General features: G+C 40.6%; 1 long non-coding RNA gene across 1 annotated transcript; it reads right to left on the reverse strand.

Moving 5' to 3' along the window:
• Nucleotides 1-5,766: 5,766 nt before the first annotated feature.
• On the reverse strand, nucleotides 5,767-17,505 carry LOC139755772 (uncharacterized). Its single transcript, XR_011714159.1, has 3 exons — nucleotides 17,073-17,505; nucleotides 6,475-6,566; nucleotides 5,767-5,975 (listed from the first exon to the last, which is right to left on the reverse strand). It is a non-coding gene; the product is annotated as an uncharacterized lncRNA (long non-coding RNA).
• Between the last annotated feature and the right edge of the window lie 2,001 nt (nucleotides 17,506-19,506).

Genomic DNA, 19,506 nt, shown 5'->3' on the forward strand with positions numbered 1-19,506 from the left:
GCAACCATTCAGTTCATGCGCACAATATGGTCATACACCCACATTCTATCTAGACTTGGTGTGACTATCGACAATGGTCCTTTCTATGAATCGATCTATCACAGAACAATTCAGCAAACAGACCAAGAAACAAGTTAGAACAAATCTAGAGAAATGCTTTTATGTAACAGTGACGGATAAATGTGACTTTGCTGAATTATTATTGAAAGTTCTCTGCCTCGTCAACCGCCAAGGTTATCAGTGCAAGCCAAGTGAGGAAACAGTGAGAGAAAGGAACTGTGGCTCACAAGTGCAAAAAAAATCTCCCCGCGTTCACAAAATGGTAATGACACATACGTGCCTGCAGACAGACAGATATGTACTTGTAAATAAAATTACGTATGAAAACAAGCTTGTAAGCAATGAACCCAAATGCATGCTTAATCATAAACATACACACGAAATTAGTCCTCTACTATCAAAAAAGGTGTAGAACAAACAGGCGGCAGATAATAAAAATTTGTAATGGAGAAGTTTAAGAACTTTATGAAATAATCACAATCAAGAGGTGAACCACATGAAGTAATAATACACCCCTTCACTGAGACAAACTGTTGAATATCCACACAAACTGATGCACTCGCCAGTGCAAGATCACATCTAGAAGGATAGGTAAATACGACAGAGTCCTTGCAAGCCAACGTCACTCATAAATACATTGACCATGGGACATTTCGGTGGATCTTTCTAACAGACATTTGACCCAAGATGAATACTGCTTAGCTAACTCCCCTCACCCGTGTTATTACAATCCCGTGTACGACATGATCCAAAGCAATATATTCGTGGACAAAATGATGGGTGCCCAAGTAAAAGGTTACGAGCTGCAAAGAAAGGAGAGAAGCCTTTGCCTTGCCATGCTTAAAAAGAGTTAAGGATTATGTGATAATTTCTTTCTAAAGGGGACTGATGATGTGAATAAAGACCAGTTCTTGAGAGCAAGGAGCTTTAATGGCTGGCGACACTAAATACACGACTACTTTTTTTTTTCCAATGACGCACAGGTGTGGCATACATTTCTCGACAGCCTGTGGTGGGTAGCAGCGATATCTAACAACCCGGATGTAGTACGCAAATATTGAATAGTTGTTTTTGTTTTTATCTTGAACGAATACAGCATGTCTTCAGCTGGAACGGATGTGATGACCGGCTGGAAAGAATGCTTTTCTTTCCTCAAAGCCAGCTGAAAACGAACGTATGGATGTAGTAATTATCAAGTTAAATTTCTCATCTCGAACCGAAGACGTCAAATCAGTGCAAAACCTAACCGAATGTACTGCCAATCAACCGATTTATTTTTTTTAAGTTTGTCATCATCATACTTTGATGGAGAGGAAAATGAATACATCTGAACCACAGTATACATGTCACTGTTACAATTAAAGAATCAGTGAAAGAAATTGACAACTGAGAGCTAATCAACATGTCAGTGTAGATATTCTTGCTCTTCTCTAGTACGGCTAGACCAACATCCTAACACTCATGGCATAGCTTACACAGACACCACCACGCTGATGCCACAACTACGCCGAAACTCCTCCACCGAGGTAACTGCTACGCTGACATCAACATCGCACTCACCCTATCCAAAACCAGTATCACCACACTTACTATATATATATGGGATACGTCTGGAGGATACCGAATGTGGCGCTTAAACACAACATTTCTATCAAATCCTCATCCAAAACTGAACAATGAAAGGCGCTAAAATCCGATACACGACTACAGAAATTAGCAACATCTAGAAACACGAGTTAATAAGTGTTCCATTTTCCATTACAATCGCTACAAGGAATTAATAATTCGCTCTATTTTAAAGTAAATATTATTTTCGCACATCAGTTAGACGGCAGACAAATGTGCATCCAACCCTATGAACGTCCGTCACTTTAAATTAACCATCTCTATTTCATTTTGAAGGTACAGTACCTTAATGACGAGAAGACATCGTCTGCTCCTGAACTGCTATATATGACAAAGATGACAGGAAAGAGAGAGAAAGAGAGAAGTACTCATTTACAATGAAGGTTAAAGCACTACGAGTGTTTAAAAATCAAGACTCGAATGACCACTGTCTGAGGAAGTGACGTGTAACCAAGCTGTTAATTGGGAGACTTGATGGTCCAGGGAGTGGAACACACAGCACCTGCTTGCCCTACAGTGTGGATCGTCGCCAAGCCAGAGAGGAAGAACTGTCAGGTGGTGGGGGGGGGGGGGGGGGGGAGCGGCCTCTCTCCAACATAAATCGTCAACCAACCTGGCACATCACGGGAAACCGTGCGTATATATATAGTGGCTGAAGAGATTTGAAGAAGAGGGTGACCCTCAATATCAGAATATAACATTGTAAAAGAAAGGTGATCTGACACTCCCCAAAGGACATCAGTTACCAAATACCGATAAATAATAGGTAAGATCATTCCCAATGATGACGTATATACCATAAAAAAAAGATAAATTAAATCCTCAAAATTAAAAAAGAGAGACTTTTACCCCTACGTCAACCGTGTGGCTATCTATGCCAGAGCATCGACACTGCCCAAAGTAACTATACTGCCATCATGCTGAAACACACGGACTGCCACACCAGCAAGCGGCCGCCACCGACACCTACTGGAGTCCAGGTGTTAATTGGGATTCTCTCCGGGAAGGCAGACACATCCTTGTATAACAAAGTGTGTGCAGACCCACAGCAGGAGCACTTGGAGCTCCATGCAATCTTGGCACCTATGAATACCATCGCGGCGATAAATACTGTACTTCGTAATACAAGTTTTTTTTTCACTGCATAACAAGTTTATGTTTTTGTTCTTAGGCCACAAATATAAAGATTGTAATAACGAAGCGAAAAGAAGATAATCCGGTTCGAAGCCAATATTTCCCACCGATAGACGAACATCATTTTACCACCAGCTTTCACACGTATTCCGGGACGCATCGACCTCCATACACAAGCCACAAAGTCTACTCCGTTTACCTCCGTAGTGCTAACTGCTGTATGGTCACTAGAAACTTCAAAGCATTCCTAGTATACCGAAGACGACGTGTAAACGACCGCCATACACAAGCCACAAAGTCTACTCCGCTTACCTACGTAGTGCTATTTGCTGTATGGTCACTGGAAACTTCAAAGCATTCCTAGCATACTGAAGACGACGTGTAAGCGACGATCTTTACCACGGATGAGGGAAGGCAGGTCAGTCGCTGCCGTGGCCACGTCTAACTTGATCAATCTTCGTCTCGAACTTAAGTCCGAAGTAACCAGTATCTTGTGCCCTCAAAAACGTAATTATTTACTTGACTGCCAATATAAAACATCTGTAGTGGAAATTTTCATCCTCTTTCCGTCCACAAAACGACAATTACCATCATCAACAACCCATTGATTCAATATCAACACTATTAGGTTTAACCCACAAGTCTTACTTAAGTTTTACATCTTGGTACATCAGTAAGATTTTTCATAGACTTATGTTCGGCGAGTTTCTACACACAGCGAGATTTTAAACCTAACATGATACGTTTTAATCTCTTTACATCTAGTTAAACTAGATGTAAGTAGGAGTAGGAGATTACTCTTATCCTTAAGTTTAGTTGCTTTCACAACATCCAAAAACACAAGTCCCCAACACCATTGCCCTGGAACCATTACCAAGCCCATACCTATCAGTATTCTGATACATCATGCCCTTGTATAATACATACAGTGTATATGTATCTACAATTAGATTCTTCAAGTCCTAACAAGAAAATCGGCCATCCTACCTACAACTACAAAAAAAAAAAAAAGTTGTGATAACAATGAGGTTAGTAAATATAGTTAAAGATAAGGCATTCCTCGGTGTGGTTGTAAAATACATAATGCACTGTCTGAAAAGAGACGCGTATTCGGGAAAACTTGAGCTAGGCAAATTTCGCAACTAAAACGACACACATTTGATCCCACACACAAATATTCGCCTCCCTATACACATGTATCAAATTAATCAAGCCAAAGACGTGCAAACAAATAGTGTATGACAGTCATGAATGACCGGTAACTCCGCCACGGCATTGGAAATAGGCAACTTCGCTCCACAAAGCGGATGTAACCACTTGCCAAGTCGGGGTACAGGCACAAAGGATGCCCCTGCATCAAGATCAGTCTCTTAAGTGTGGCTCTTTCGAAGGATTTTTTTTTCTTTTTCAATAAATCGTCCAAGACAATTAAGCAACACACACAAATAAATCATCTTTTATCGCAGTTTGCTAATGAAAGATTTGTGAATGGCGTACGTCTATCTGTTACTTCGACGCACTCCTTTCAGTACAATCATCCTCAATGAACTGGATTGTTACTTTTATTTATGGTTGGAATATATACACAAACATGCGCAGTCACACTCTACCGCACCCCCAGTGACACCCCCCCCACACACACGTACTCACACACACAAAGTGTAATCAGGAACAGTAACACAGTCACACACTCCAGAACAACAAGACTGGCGCTAATATCAATATGTTTCTCGCCAGGACGCTCCTCAGCTCTCACCTCCATCATCGATGCCACATACGAAAAGCGGCGACAGTCAGTCGGAATAGTAATCTACAGTCAAGTAACCTTGCTCGCATTCAGTCGGCGATAGTGCAGAAATAATAACAAAGGCCCTGTCTACCCCACAATAGATAAAGAGTGATCAAATATGAAGGAAAAACAGCATTACATACGGAAATACTTGAAGCTAAAACCATATAAAAATAATAAAAACACCTTCGCCCAATTACTGTACAATATTTGTTAATAGTATTTCAACTGCAAAACTGCGAAGTTATCTAAAACACCTACTGCAACCACGCTATTCTGGCGAGTATCCTTCAGTAACTTTACTACAAGTTCACGAAATAAACTGATCACAGATTTTTCCTTCATGTTTCCGTTCTGACGATACTGTAGGTGTCTCTCCCGTAGACAAAACAATTATCTTCGGTTCCCGTTTTCCCTCTAAATCTACCTTGCGTGACTCTTTAACATTCCATCCTTTACCTCCTCTTACTGATCCTATGCCTCTTCCCTTAATCTCTTTTCGAACTGTCCGAAAAGCGCCTCTGGAAACAAACAGGGCTTATGTGGTCCTGATGGTAACCACACCCATGTACTGAAAGAGTGTACCTCTGAACGTGTCCCTATGCTTGCTCTTCTGCTTCGTTTGTTTAAAAAACAGACCTTTTTGGAAGCGTGTTGACCCTTATATCTCTCCTCAGGTCTCATATCCCCTAGACGTCTTGAAACTCGCAGCCTTCTCTCTGATCACCAGTAAGGCTTCGGTAAGGCGAAATCCACTGGTGATATTCTTTCCTATCTGACTAATATTTGGTTACCATCTCTGAAGATTTTGGGGGAATCCTGTGTAGTTGCCCATGACATGTCCAAACCTCTTACGTCAGGTTCCCATCACTAAGCTCCCCCTTGTGGCTTCCCTTCCTAAGTTTACTTCCTCACATCTAGTTTCCTCTCAAGCCGATCTATCTCCGTGCTTGTTGCTTAGAACCAAATTATTTCTAGTGCCTTCCCCGTAAAGAGCTGTGTTTGCAACTATATTACTTCCTAATCTCACATCTGACTTACAGATGCATACATATTTATCTAGTCTAATGAAATATGATGATACACTGTACTAGAATAATTGGAAAATATTACTACCGAGGAGAGCCATCAACTTACTTGTTAAGGGGGAGTGAAATCAAATCTCGTGCAGAATACGAGACGAGATCATAAGTGGTATGTAGTAGAAGATCCAGGAATAGTGGAGAGCAACCGCTGCCTCTTCACAGATGACAGCAGGATTGGTCTTGCGAACCTTCAAGGCGACACTTCGAAGCACTTCCGTATCCTCTTGACTCCAACATTATCCCAGGGTAACCATCCTTGTTACGCGGGCGAAAGTGCCGAGCTAGAAATGAAGCAAAGATCATTTACAGCTCTTCATGACTATAAGATTTCATAGCAAACTACTAAGAATTACTAGAAAGAGAGACGCTCCTAACAGGATGGGAGAAATATATTTGAAGGATGTAGTTCCATTCTACAATTTTAACATCATTCCTTATTAATATGACTGGCATGAACGACTTTTTAGGGAACATCAATATTAAATTAAACGGTGCCATAAATACTTAAGCCATCACCCGGAGACGGGTACTCTTCATCTATACATGCAAGCATCAGAAACATTATAAAGAGCCCAGTGGACGGCTTTATGCACACCACTAGGCAAATGTCCACCCACACAGTCTACCCAGCTAGTCTAGTTATGGAGTGTATGCAAGGCCAAAGGGTCTTAGCCTCAAACGGTCTGGCTGATCACAGAGGGAACAAAACAGATTAATCCCGTACCGTGCTTGTGAGTAGCTTCCCAATAATAAAACCAATCAATATAGCCTAATACTTACCATCAACATTATGACACTGTGGCAGACGACAACAATGAGCGAGCCATCTGCCACACATCTTCGGGGAAAGCAGCTAACTTGGTCATGCATGTCTGGGGGAAAAAAAAAACATCCATTTCAATATGGTACATCAATTTCCAACCAAACAGTAATCATTACCTGACATGTTTTATCTAATACCTGGATGTGCCAACAATGTAAATGACATGAAAGAACGAAAAGTATGAAGAGCATGAGAATTATTTCAATAAAACAGACTAACATGCTAGTCAAAGTGGATGACGAACGCTTGTTCGAGTCTTCTATAGTCTTGAGAGAAATTTAAAACAAATATATATACATATACTTCACATCCTGAGAGATACAAGTATACAATACTATGTAGCACATTTCCAATCGTGAATCTCGTGAGAACTATCAATCATCATCACTCGATCTTAATTAATACTTTTAAAATCAAACGCGTCGGACGCTGCAGACGTCCAAGTCAACCTGGGAGGAGCGAGTCTGCAATCTCTCCATGGAAACGCAGGACACCACCTCCCTCGGCTCTGAACAGGAGCTGGCTACATTTATTTACCAACGCCATCACGACTCTTGTTTTTCCCACTCGGCCTGATACCGAGAGCTGATAATAGCAGCGTACGAGAGCTTGTTTACGTGTACCTAGCTCTCTTACGGTGTTTTTGTTGCACGTTAAATTGGTTTTTTGTTACGCTGGTGTAAATAACGGCACTTTTGCCGGCCCTTGTGGGTTTACTGGAGGACCACCTCTGAGAAGAGGATAATCAAGTAATTCCAATACTCTTTGGGGATTGCTTCAATTCTTAGAATTATATCACCATAACTTACTTAAATGTTCCAGTGATGAGAGGGATTATTGATAAACACGAACGGTGCAACTGATACACAAGAATATCCATATCCAGGGCACATTTTATAATATTCTTAGTGCGGCAGAGTATATCTTGAAAATTAAAACAACATTCATTTCACACACACACACACACACACACACACACACACATATATATATATATATATATATATATATATATATATATATATATATATATATATATACATCATGATCAAATACGTTACCTATGAATAATATTTACACCCTGTAATGTCTAGTTTGCGACCGTGTCTTTACACTCTTTTCAAGGGCACAAGCCGGACATGTTTTGACATGCCAGACTGAATTAAGTGCACGACTCCTGGTGATCAGATTTAGATTTTGCCGCTGTAAGCAACTTCTTTACTGTAACGATCATGCTCAGCCTGCGAGCGGTACCGCAAAAACGGAATCCAAAGCTCATAAAAAGTCTCTGTCAGATCCCAGTGGCCACGTAATTATGACTTGTCGCAAAGTCCCTTCATTAAATGAGCTTACAGACTACGTAGTAAACTTATCTACCAGACGCAAGAAGTGGACACTATCTATGAATTTCAGATAACTCAATATCAGTTGTTGTGCCATTTCCTGTTGGGAATGATTAGACACATCCCTATTTTTTGTCCTTTACGACATAGTGTTCTTGTGTGTGCCCACATCTCTGACCCCACACTTAACGACTTATATCAGTCCTATCTTCAAATAGGTTAAAACACCGATAGTACATATTCCCTGGCATTAATCTAACAGCAATAACATCTTTTGAAAAGATCTTCGTTATTTTTTCCATACATACTGGACACACTCCATTACGATGGAAAATGAATAGTCTAGTATCTAAATCAGTTCCTTTCTCTCCAGTTACAGTTTTGAAACCTAAGTGAAAGCCCAAAGTCGTGTTCAATAGCCTCTTTTATTTCGTACTTGTTTGGCTATGGTAACATTATCATCTTGGAGACCTACGTGAGAGGGAAGCCACAACAATCTGACATGAATCCTTTTACCAGTAGTAAATTCGTATCTGTTTTTGGCTTCAATGACAAGTATGATACATTCTGGTCTCAGAATACTTAGGTTAAAAGGAGTAAAAAGGAATCCAAACAGCAAGAGATCATTTGGGTCCCCTTCGGAGCTGTTTGAGTTCCTTTGTATGTATACACCTCTGGCATTCTACCCTCACTATCTGCCCTAAACACCGTGAGGCCAGAACATAACATGCTTGTCTCCGATGCCAGATACAGTTATGAGTTTAAAGGGATTCACATCAAACCGTTGCGGATTCCCTCTAAAATACGTCTGCGATTATCAAACTGTCTATGGACGTAGTTTCTGCAAGCTCATGAATGCTGAATATGTAGAATAATTTAGTTTGTAAGTTGATGCCCAAATACTTTTTCTTAATACTTACATCTCAATCCTCTTTCATTACGCAGCATTACAAGGCAGTGCTTCCAGCTCATCCAGAGATGAGAGAGCCGTCAGTAAAGATAATCTATATCAAATTTTCAATCTGGATATTCTATATGTATTCGAGAAAAATGTCTCTGACAGTGTGTTTAAGGAGCAGATTGTGAGTAAACAGTTTCTTAAGTGGGTATGTGGATGCCGGTAAAACTGACACCAGAGGGAAGTAATGTGCAATGTGCCATGCATTCCTAGCTCAACCAAGGAAACACTGGATCACCACAAAGCTTCAGCTACATCATATATGACTGACTTCAACTGTTCTATGTTCAACGGTGGGTACACCGTGTTCTCTGCAGTGGGGAACAATCAGCCCACTGGTGACAACCCGCAATACTCCTTGGCAGGAAATGTCCTGAACGTATTCCCAAGCAAACCGTGCAGGACATGGCAAGACCACGAGGAATGCAAAGGCGTCAGGCAATACCTTAGTTCACAAACGACAACTTGATGCTTCGTTCAAATATGGACGAGTGTTAAGGTTAACAATCTGAAGTGACCCCGCTGAGAAAAAGAAAAGAAACCTCTTCAACTAGGGGATGTCACTGTGTTATAACTTACTCAATAATTATCCAGTAATCTCCACCACGTCACTGTGTTATAACTTACTCAATAATTATCCAGTAATCTCCACCACAATAACATTCAACTCCATCATTATCAAATAATCTGCTACGACAACAACAGCGTCTACCAACGAACATACCTTATGACAGTCGTGCGCAGAGAACAAGTCCCAGGGCGCCCTATCGATGTCTTGGCCTATTCATGACTCATGTCCAGATCCTTCCCAAGTTACAATTTGCAGTCAGTAAGTACACACGACATGCTATTATGCAGGTTTTATAGAGTCTGTGAACAGCTGAACCCCTGAATTATTCATAAGGGGTCATTTGCACGTGATCAGCCGCTTGTTAAAGGAAGCAAGATTACAGGAGGAATTTGCATGATCAAGATAACACTTCCAGTGACAACAGTATCCAGGGATCATTTCTTTTTTTTTTCTTCTTCTCTTATCGTGAAAATGCACCTGGGAATCGTCATGACCCTAGGATGTGTTGTGACTCGACATCATACACTTGGAACTGTTGTCTTAATATCCTGGAGCACATGAGGCCGCGGTAGTAACTCGGTAAAAAAAATATGCCACTGGGGTATGCACAACAACTGAACATCATTACAGAAAGAAAAACAGAAAAATAATCACAACGTAAACCATAATTAATCACAACGTAAACCATGTTCCTTGTACAGTGCCTGATCAATGACGTCTCCCTTTCAATTTTCTTGGGAGCGCACACACACCAAGATGCACTCACCGCACACATGAGTGTACGGATACAAAAAGCACATTAAAAAGTTACACATATATCTTTTTTTTATGTTAGCTGAGACGGCACGGGCAGCCGAAGCCCTAATCAAGGCCACACACACACATATATACCCTAGCCTGAGCCAGGTACCCATTTATCGACCAACCCTTAAGGGCGGACGAACAGCTGGATTGACTGTGGACCAACAGCCGACCCTGGGCGGCCCGTGAATGCGTCACGGTCAGGAATGCTAACCGCTACACCACTGGAGTGGAGGAGATATGAGAAGAGTGGAGGAGATATGAGAAGAGTGGAGGAGATATGAGAAGAGTGGAGGAGATATGAGAAGAGTGGAGGAGATATGAGAAGAGTGGAGGGGATATGAGAAGAGTGGAGGAGACATGAGAAAGATGAGACCTACATTTTCGCCAAGCGCTAAACAGAGCCGTTATATGGTGAGGGTAAAAAAAAAAAAAAAAAATCAAAACGTATCTTAAATACATGACAAACATCTAATCAAATGAGCTATTTCGCTGATGATCACAGCCTATCTTTGCCAATTCTTTAAGTGATAAGGAACCTCTTAAAAACCTCCGACACTAGACTAGTGACTTTGCACAAATCCTTTCCATAAGTCATTACTGTAAAAGACAAGAAGCTATGGGAGAGTATGATATTCAAGGCCACGTTAAGTCCAACTTACTAGATTCAAATGACATATGTTCTCAATTTGTAACCGACTCTGTAAATCTGTTTCCCTTCCCATATCCTTCAATACTGATAGAATTATCAAAAATTTCAAGGTGTCTTGTATCGTATATATATATATATATATATATATATATATATATATATATATATATATATATATATATATATTACAATGTAACAAGCAGCCTCTCTCGTCCACCCCCAGCATCGGGCGGGTCGTGAGGTTCGCCAATCAAGTGCCTGGACAAACCTCACCTTCAGAGTCCGTTCGTTCCAAGGGTGTCTGCTGTTGGGCCGGTGGCAGATGAATTTTAATATCGATAAGTGCAAAGTCTCACATACCGGTAGCAAGAGCGAAAAGAGGTAAGCTTATGGTCCGAATTTTGTTGACCTGCACGAGGTAAACTAGGAATAAAAAGACTTTTGTGCGTAATAATCTCTGGTTACCTATAACCAAGTAAGCAATGCACTGAAGTGAATAAAAAAAAAAAAGGGGGGAAGGGGGAGCAAAATTTCTGGATTTTTTGGTTTGCATGGAGGTGTTATGGGTGTTACCCCCATATTTTCATGCTGGTAACAGGGGTCTACTTCTTTTAAAGGAATACCTTCATGGGTGAAGCTTCAATTACAACTGTGTATGTAAAAGACCTAAAAGTGGACGGACAGCCACCGTTCCACGAACATATATCACAAAAAAATGCTCACACCGGAAGAGAATGGAAATCACAAAGCACCATTACTCTCCATGATGAAAATATGAATCCGCGGGGGTCAAAAGATACTTCATGAGCGACACTGGCGGTTAACCTTCGCTACAGCTCGCCTTCTGAGCCTCCTCAACCCGCACGCTCAGGAATCTGACCACGTCACTTCCTGCCACTGGGCAGCGCTTGGTCGCTCGTCTTCCTGCCTCCCCAATCAAAGATTTGCGCAGAAAATCACAGTCCCGTGATAAATAGGGTAGTGTCAGATCCCAAATTCCTCAAAATAAGCTGCTATTACGCTCCTCAAAATGAGGGTCCAGTATATGATAATGGAAACACAGAAATCTATTATCAGAAATCGTTTTGAATCAGAACCATGATAGTTATAAATTCTTTAGTTTTTAAAAAAGAACCTAAAAATCCTTACAAGTGGCTCAAGAAAATCCACATATTTCTTAAAGGTCTGAACCCAGTTCCTTATTTTTCCTTCACTTCTGACAAAGCTGTTTCCAAATTTCACATACTCAAAAAGGCATCAAAATCTTGAAAAAAAAAAAAAAAAACCCTCACCCAAACGTGAAATTACAAAATCCTAAATGGTTTTTACGTTCTTCAAATATCTAAAACCTTCTGAAGTTCAAAAGAAATTTCAATTGCTTTTCCTTAAAACATCAAACTGTCCAATTTCTCACAAGAGTTCTAGAAAAAAAAAATAATTTTCCTAACATTATTGAAAAACTACCAGGTACGTGTTTTTTGACAAACCTTGAAGGCTGGCAAGAGGAAATTACTATACAGCATTTCGAAGGTATATGAATTTAGAGCAATTTGTTAAAAAAAAAAAAAAAGATACAATTCCAAATAAGTTGACCCAGGTTTAAACTGGAGATCTCATCAGGTGTTCCCAGAAGCCTTAATCCCTAGTATAAACTTCCTACGCTATAATCTTCAGCATACAAAAACAGGTGTCCATTCCATTTCCATAATGATAGGAATCCTAACCTGAAGAGCCACCTGCGCTTTAGGTTAAGTCCTCTAATACATACTGTAAGAAAACCGTCAGGAAATTCCAGTCGGTTCTCAGTAAAAAAAAAAATGTGTGATTCCCCTCCTCCTCACCCTGACGTAGAGATGTCTTCGCCTCCTCACCCTGCCGTATAGATAATTCTAGTTTTGTTTTCAGTTTATCCATACGAAACAAGTATATTTCTCCAACTCAATACTTGGCGGCGATAACGCCTGGACGCATGCATGTTTTAAAGAGACTCTTACTGGAAACTTTGAAAGGCACGCCACAACCTTTCTCCTCGAGCAGCGCACTGGTGGTAAAACCTTCTACAGATAGCTAATAAAAATTCGGCGAGAGCGAATAGCTTTGAACATCCAATAAGTCAGGAATCCTACGTATGTCGATGATAAAATGTCCGAGAATGTCACAAAAATTTCCACTCAAATGGCCGTGTTTATTTATGGTAATAATATAATCATCCTGAGCAAGATCAAGCACAAGGAAGGGATTTCACAAAACCTAAGACAAGTGCAGAGAAAAGAGAAATATGTATAGATACGATTCTGAAGCAAAGATAGGTATAAGGACAACGTCTGTGTGTACGTATCTTTTTCAAGTCAAGTTACACGGTTCTCCTCTGCCAAATCACACAAGTTTATCAGTCGCCTGACCACCTTCGATCATCTTCCACAGGCTAGAACTTTACCACAAACGTTCTTTACCATCACGACACTACCGACTTTATATGACGTTTAAATGAAACAAATAATGTTTCAAATGTTCCAGGTAGGTCTTCTTTAAGATTTTTCAGAGATGAATGTAGCTAAAAGTGACAATTCTACGCCTTTGCCTAATCGCTTAAGCTACTATTCCAGAAAATGTGTTGTATCATTGTGCAATGAACAAGAAAAATTATCTAAGGGATAAATGCAGCACAATACGAAATGAGCTATAGCGACGCTGAGTCACATCCATACAACACTTCTTCATTCATGACTAAAACTTTTCACGCAACCCCGGGCCTGTCAATAACGGAAACCGGAATTTAGTAGTAACACTGTCAGAATACTAATCCTTAGCATTTGCGATGAATATTACCACTTCCACATCCTCGTATTAACTGAATGCTTGAGAGCGAAGGATAATATTACCCAAGAATTTCAACAAAGTAGTTATTACCAATACGTACACAAATTCTATAAAGTTATCGATACGATTACACTAAAAACCATCATATAAAATCAGATTTCATACTACAAGGTAAATGCGTAACATCAAAATTCTTTAAAAACTACATTTCACGTGCTGACGATGGTAATATATATATATATATATATATATATATATATATATATATATATATATATATATATATATATATATATTCGCCTTGTCACTGCAAGCTGTATCGGACTTGCACACTGGCCATACAGAAACGTCGCTACATTTGACCAGCGACTCGTGAACAGATCACGACATAACGAATAGGTAACAGTTTATAAAATACTGAACGTTTTCATATGTGATGGGTTTAGGGCAGGAGGGTCTTAACCTGCGCCGCCGCCACAGATCCTAAGTGGTCTATGTGCAAGAAAAGGTTAAAAACCCCTGGTCCAGAGTCAAGACATGAGATACAAGTAGCCAGGACAGCGGCCCGTGAGTCATAACCCTCACCTACTCCGGTTTATATCAATCATTTACGTCAATCACGTTAGTCCTGTCAGTCAAGCACGGTACTCATCCACGTCAATCATATCGGTAAGTTGTCATTTACTCACGTCAGTCATGTTATTTAAATGTCACATCAATTAATCGTGTAATTTATGCTATTAAGTCAGTCATATCGAGGAGGCAATGTCAAATTCTTTAACTGTACCTAAGTCTTTCTTCTTACTAATTCCAAAAACTAATATAAAACTAGACATAAGGTTGAATATCCACATAAACTATTTTCTTGATATCGAAATAATTCTGTAGTCCGTTATACACGACCCTGAAGGTAGTGACAATGTGTGTAATTAACTGCAGAGCATAAAGTGATCATCCACAAAACATGAAAACGAACCATTAGTGATGCAATGGTCCACTGGAAACAGTCTCAAAAACCATCATTTCCGGCCAACGCAGACAAGCGACGCTAACAAAACATACATATGCGGTCCATGTCTATTAGTATCACAGGTCCTCACCACCCTTCATTCACCACTGATTACAATCCTAACATCATCACCACCACCACATACAATCTTCCCATCACCACAACCGCTGCCTTCACCTCTCCCATCATCAGCATTCTTCCAGTCACCACCCGCCACACTCCCTCTCATCACCAGCTACCGTATCCTTCCTATCAGCAGTGACCCCTACCCACACCTCTGATGAAACCACCACCACCACCATCACGACCATCACCACAACCTGAATCCTTCCCAACACAACCATCATCAACATCACCTTCACCCCTTTAATCGTCACCACAACAACCTTTAATCAGCACAATCAACACCGCGAGCAATCCTCGTCGACCACAACTTGCAACATTTTCCACCCTCACCACCAGCTATACCCCTCCTATCACCACCATCCACCACCACTGCTACTTCCAACCTTTCCTATCGCCACCATCATCATCTACCCTTCAATCATCAACGCCGCCACCATCAATACCATCATCATCTCCCTTTATCTACATCTTAACACACACCTGTAACCCTATCCCCGACCCCTTAACGCAAGTTTACCTCCGCGAAGTGTGGTCATTAGGGCACGAACTGGTCCACGGCCGGCCGGTGCCCGAGCACTGGGGAGCTCCTGAGGAAGACATCAGGTTTGCAGACCATGTTCAGATAATCAATTTTCTATAGGAGATAGTGAGAGGCCGCAACAATTTACAAGTTAACGCCATGTTTTGGCTGGGCTGACAAATGTGTATTGAAAGGATCGCCACGCATACCAAAGGCCCCTACCTCCCTCGATGGCTTCATTACTTGGGTGCTGACAGTAGTAGTGGTGGCGGCGGTGGTGCGGTTTTGGTGAGGGAGGAACAGACACTTGGTGTCGGCAAGATGTGGTAGTCAATATAAAGGGGCGTGATGACTTAAGAATTGTGGTAGTGATGTTGCTTGGTGGTAGTGATGGTCTGACTCTGGTGAGGTCGCCATGCGATGGAAGTGGTAATGATGATGTGGTAGTGATGTAAGTAATGATGGTGGTAGTGGTTTAGGTGTACTTGTAGCACTGCTGTTAAAGTGACGTTGGTTTTAAGACGGGAGGAGAAAGTGACGTGGTGGTCACTACCGTAATAGTAGTGGTGGTGCCATATGGTTAGGGTGTGGCGAGGACTGATGATGTGATGGCGGCTGTGGTTATAGTATCAATGATGAGGGTATGGCGGAAAGGGTAAATCAGGGTGATGAATGAATGGTGGTAGTCACACCAATGGGGGCTGGCTGATAGTGGTGAGGGTGTGGGAACAGTGGGGGGTATGGGAATGGTGTCACCACTGGTAGTGGTGATGCTACTGTACTAGTGATGGTGATGCAAATGTGGCGTCCGTCGTGCGGTGCAAACTGTAGTAGTGAACAAGTAATGGGAACCATATACTGTGACAACAGTGATGGCACTGGGGAAGAACGTTACATGTGAGTAGTGATAGTGGCAGAACGGTGTGCAGTAGTGGTGATGGCAAAAGGGGTGTGGTGATAGTAGAACGGTGTGATAGTGACAGGCCGCTAAGTGTCGTGAAGGTGGAAGCAAAACAGTAAACGTGGTGGTGGCAATAGTGGTGTTACTGATGGCAACATTATGGCTATGGTTCATGAAAGTGCCTGCGCAACGAAGGTGGTGACAAAAGATAATCTATGAAACATAACGAATAAAAGATGAATAATTCGTTAAACATCTGCCACCCTACACATTAGCAACAACGGTGGTCACCTGATCAAACCAGGTTCTCATTAAAAGCCAAGCTAAAAGTCCAACTGGGTACAAAATCTTACCGAACTCTGCTTGGAGCTCTACAATCCTGCACCTCCATGCCCAGTAAACTTTGGTATACTGTTCAATGGCTGTTGTAGGAGACCCATTCGACTAATGAAATTTTTTGATAGCAGTTCTAGTCTGGTCTGGTTTGGTATAGCGTCGCATCATTGTGGTAAAACAAATATGATAAGTCTTGCCAGTGTTTGGCACATAACAAAAGATACCCAATGCATGTTCAACAATACCCAGAGAACATATTACCTGTGTGCTGAGAACTGTAAGCTTTCCCATCCATACCACGAGTCATTTGTAAATATACCTTACATCTTATGACATTTGTATATATATATCCTACATCTTTAAGACATTTGTAAATATATCCTACATCTTATGACTATCTTGAAAAAAAATCCTAAATAACAATCTAAAATTGAAATAAAAATCACTACTACATATATCACTACAATCTGGAAACCAGAATAATGTGGGTTAAACGAATAATTCAACTTCGTACTCACCGTATTTGAAGTGAACTCATTATGAAGCAATCATCATTGTTCACGAACACGGGGATATGGTAACTGTGCTTCTCCCTCCTCTGCAGTTCTTTCAGAGTCGAATTAAAACTTTCGTATTGTTGTTTTTCCATACAGTCATCCAGTTCTGTAGCTCACCAACGACAGTGATACATACTATATACCACGAAAGACTGTAGAACCGTCATCTCAAAATATATGAAGAGAAGCAATATTCGGCCGCCATGGCAACAATTCTTCAGTATAGATACACTTTGCTGTCAAGTTATTCCGCTAACAAAAAATGTACATGCGTAATTTCTTTCCCAAAATCAGCACTGTCTCTTTACGCAACTAGTTTATCACCTTTTTTTGAATGCCTGGACACTAGGAGTAACAATATCCATGGATTTAGTTATGGTGGGCTTGACACGAGATCCCCTCCACACCATAAAGACTACTAGTGTTACCAAATAAAAAAAAAAAAATGTTCCTGGCGGTTGCCACATAATACCCACTTCTTCCCTAAAGTTTTAGGTTTTTCAGCTCTTCCGGCAATGTCGTAAAGAAATTATTTTCAATATGATTATTTACATATAAGTTTAATCTCGTATTCACTGAATGGAAATTACACAGACTACCACTTAACATTTGTGCGACGTGTCGTGCCGTACTTTGACTTGGCAACGTCTCAGAAAAAATGGCTTCACTTGGGCGACGTCGCCTCCTCACCTGCAGCGGATTACACACCCGAAACCATTTTAGATTACACTAATCTAAGGCTGCATGTACTTTAGAATATGCATCATTTTGCTAGGACACTTACAAATGATTCCTCACCATAATTTCCCTTTTGACTGAAAATTCTAGAGTCCTAAAATTACATAAATAGTTTCCATATGTGTGTGAGAATAATTTGTATCTTAAAGACTGTCCAGGGTATACGAAAAACACATTGTAAATGTCCTCGCAGTCAAAGTGATATAGAACAGGTGAAGGTGAAGTAACGTCATATAAAAGACAGAGTATGTGAGGTCTTATAGCTTTTCGTCTCCATTATCAAGTCCCTTTTATTCTTAAACATTTTCTCGATCATAAACAGTTATGTATATGACCGTTTATATCATCAGTTTCCTAACGCATTAATCGGATTATATTTATGATCGTATTATCTCTCATTCGTTTTCTAAGCCTTTAATTAATATATCACCCTTGCGCCTTCAACCTCAGCTTGATTCTTGATACTGAAATACGTTACAGTGAATATGTGGGTATAGTTCAGAATTGACACTAAAACACTAAAATCGCTGGTAACAAATTATATAAAAACACGAGATCAGCATACCATTTGAGAGCGAGCAACTCCCAGGGGATTGTACGGTCGGGTAAATGCATCTGGCGAGGGAAGTCCTAGGTCGACGTCCCTGTATCCGCCATGTCGCTTGGGCGTCCATGATGCGTAGACATATCTTACAAGACTTGAAAGTCGTTTTTATGGTGTTAATACTTCTGATCATTTGGATTCTACTTTTTTTTCATCCTGAAAAATTAAAACTTTGTAAGTCCTGTGTAATAAGACGGGTGAAGGTCAAGTGATTTTAAATGTACTTAAGTTGCATGCTGCTTTAGGTGCTGAAATTTACTGGAAACTGCTCGAAGCATTTTCAAAATAATATGGCCTAAAATTGTCTTGATTAAGACATACAAACTGTCAAACCAAAATAGGACAAAAGCCACATTATAATTATTCTCAGAATTTGTAGAAATACCTTCTGAAAAGCAAAATAGGTAAAATTTCTTGTCAAGCAAGCAATAATTTTAGGGTAAACAATAGTTTTTGATTTCGAAATTCAAGTTTTTGTTCGAAACCTGAGATTAAAAATAAGACGACTTTCACTGACACACTTTCAGGGTTATATACACGATAACGAGTCGATATCCTTACAAGCTAGCACGTCCGAGATTGCGAAGACCGCCTGTTCTTAACAAAGTGGGAAGATCGGACCAATTCTCCACTTATGATGTGGAAAAACAGCCTATTCTCCACCTCAGCGAGGGAGACGCGCCCTCTCCTCCACTTAAGCCAGGGAAATCCTACTATAACTATCTTTTGCTGTAGTGATTCTAGTGGATATATGTTTTGCAAAATTAAGTATAAGTTCAAATGATAATGGAAAAAATCCCTATGGACAGAATGACTTCCTGAAGTATGTTGGTTGGGACGTTGATGTCCTTGCCCTTTTACTTAACTCAAGGGTCAAAGGGCCTTCAGGATTGTCATAGCCAGGGTTCACGCCATCGCTGTGTGGAGTCAGATGGGTGTGTGTATGTCCGTCTGGTGGAGTTCGGACGACGGTTGCTGAATGCTTGTCAGGTCATTTCAGTGTGTATTTGTTTTACTGGCGTTACTTCTGTGTAATGCTTTTGGTCTGGTGAA

This window comes from Panulirus ornatus, chromosome 20 (assembly GCF_036320965.1).
Source record: "Panulirus ornatus isolate Po-2019 chromosome 20, ASM3632096v1, whole genome shotgun sequence".
NCBI lineage: Eukaryota > Metazoa > Arthropoda > Malacostraca > Decapoda > Palinuridae > Panulirus > Panulirus ornatus.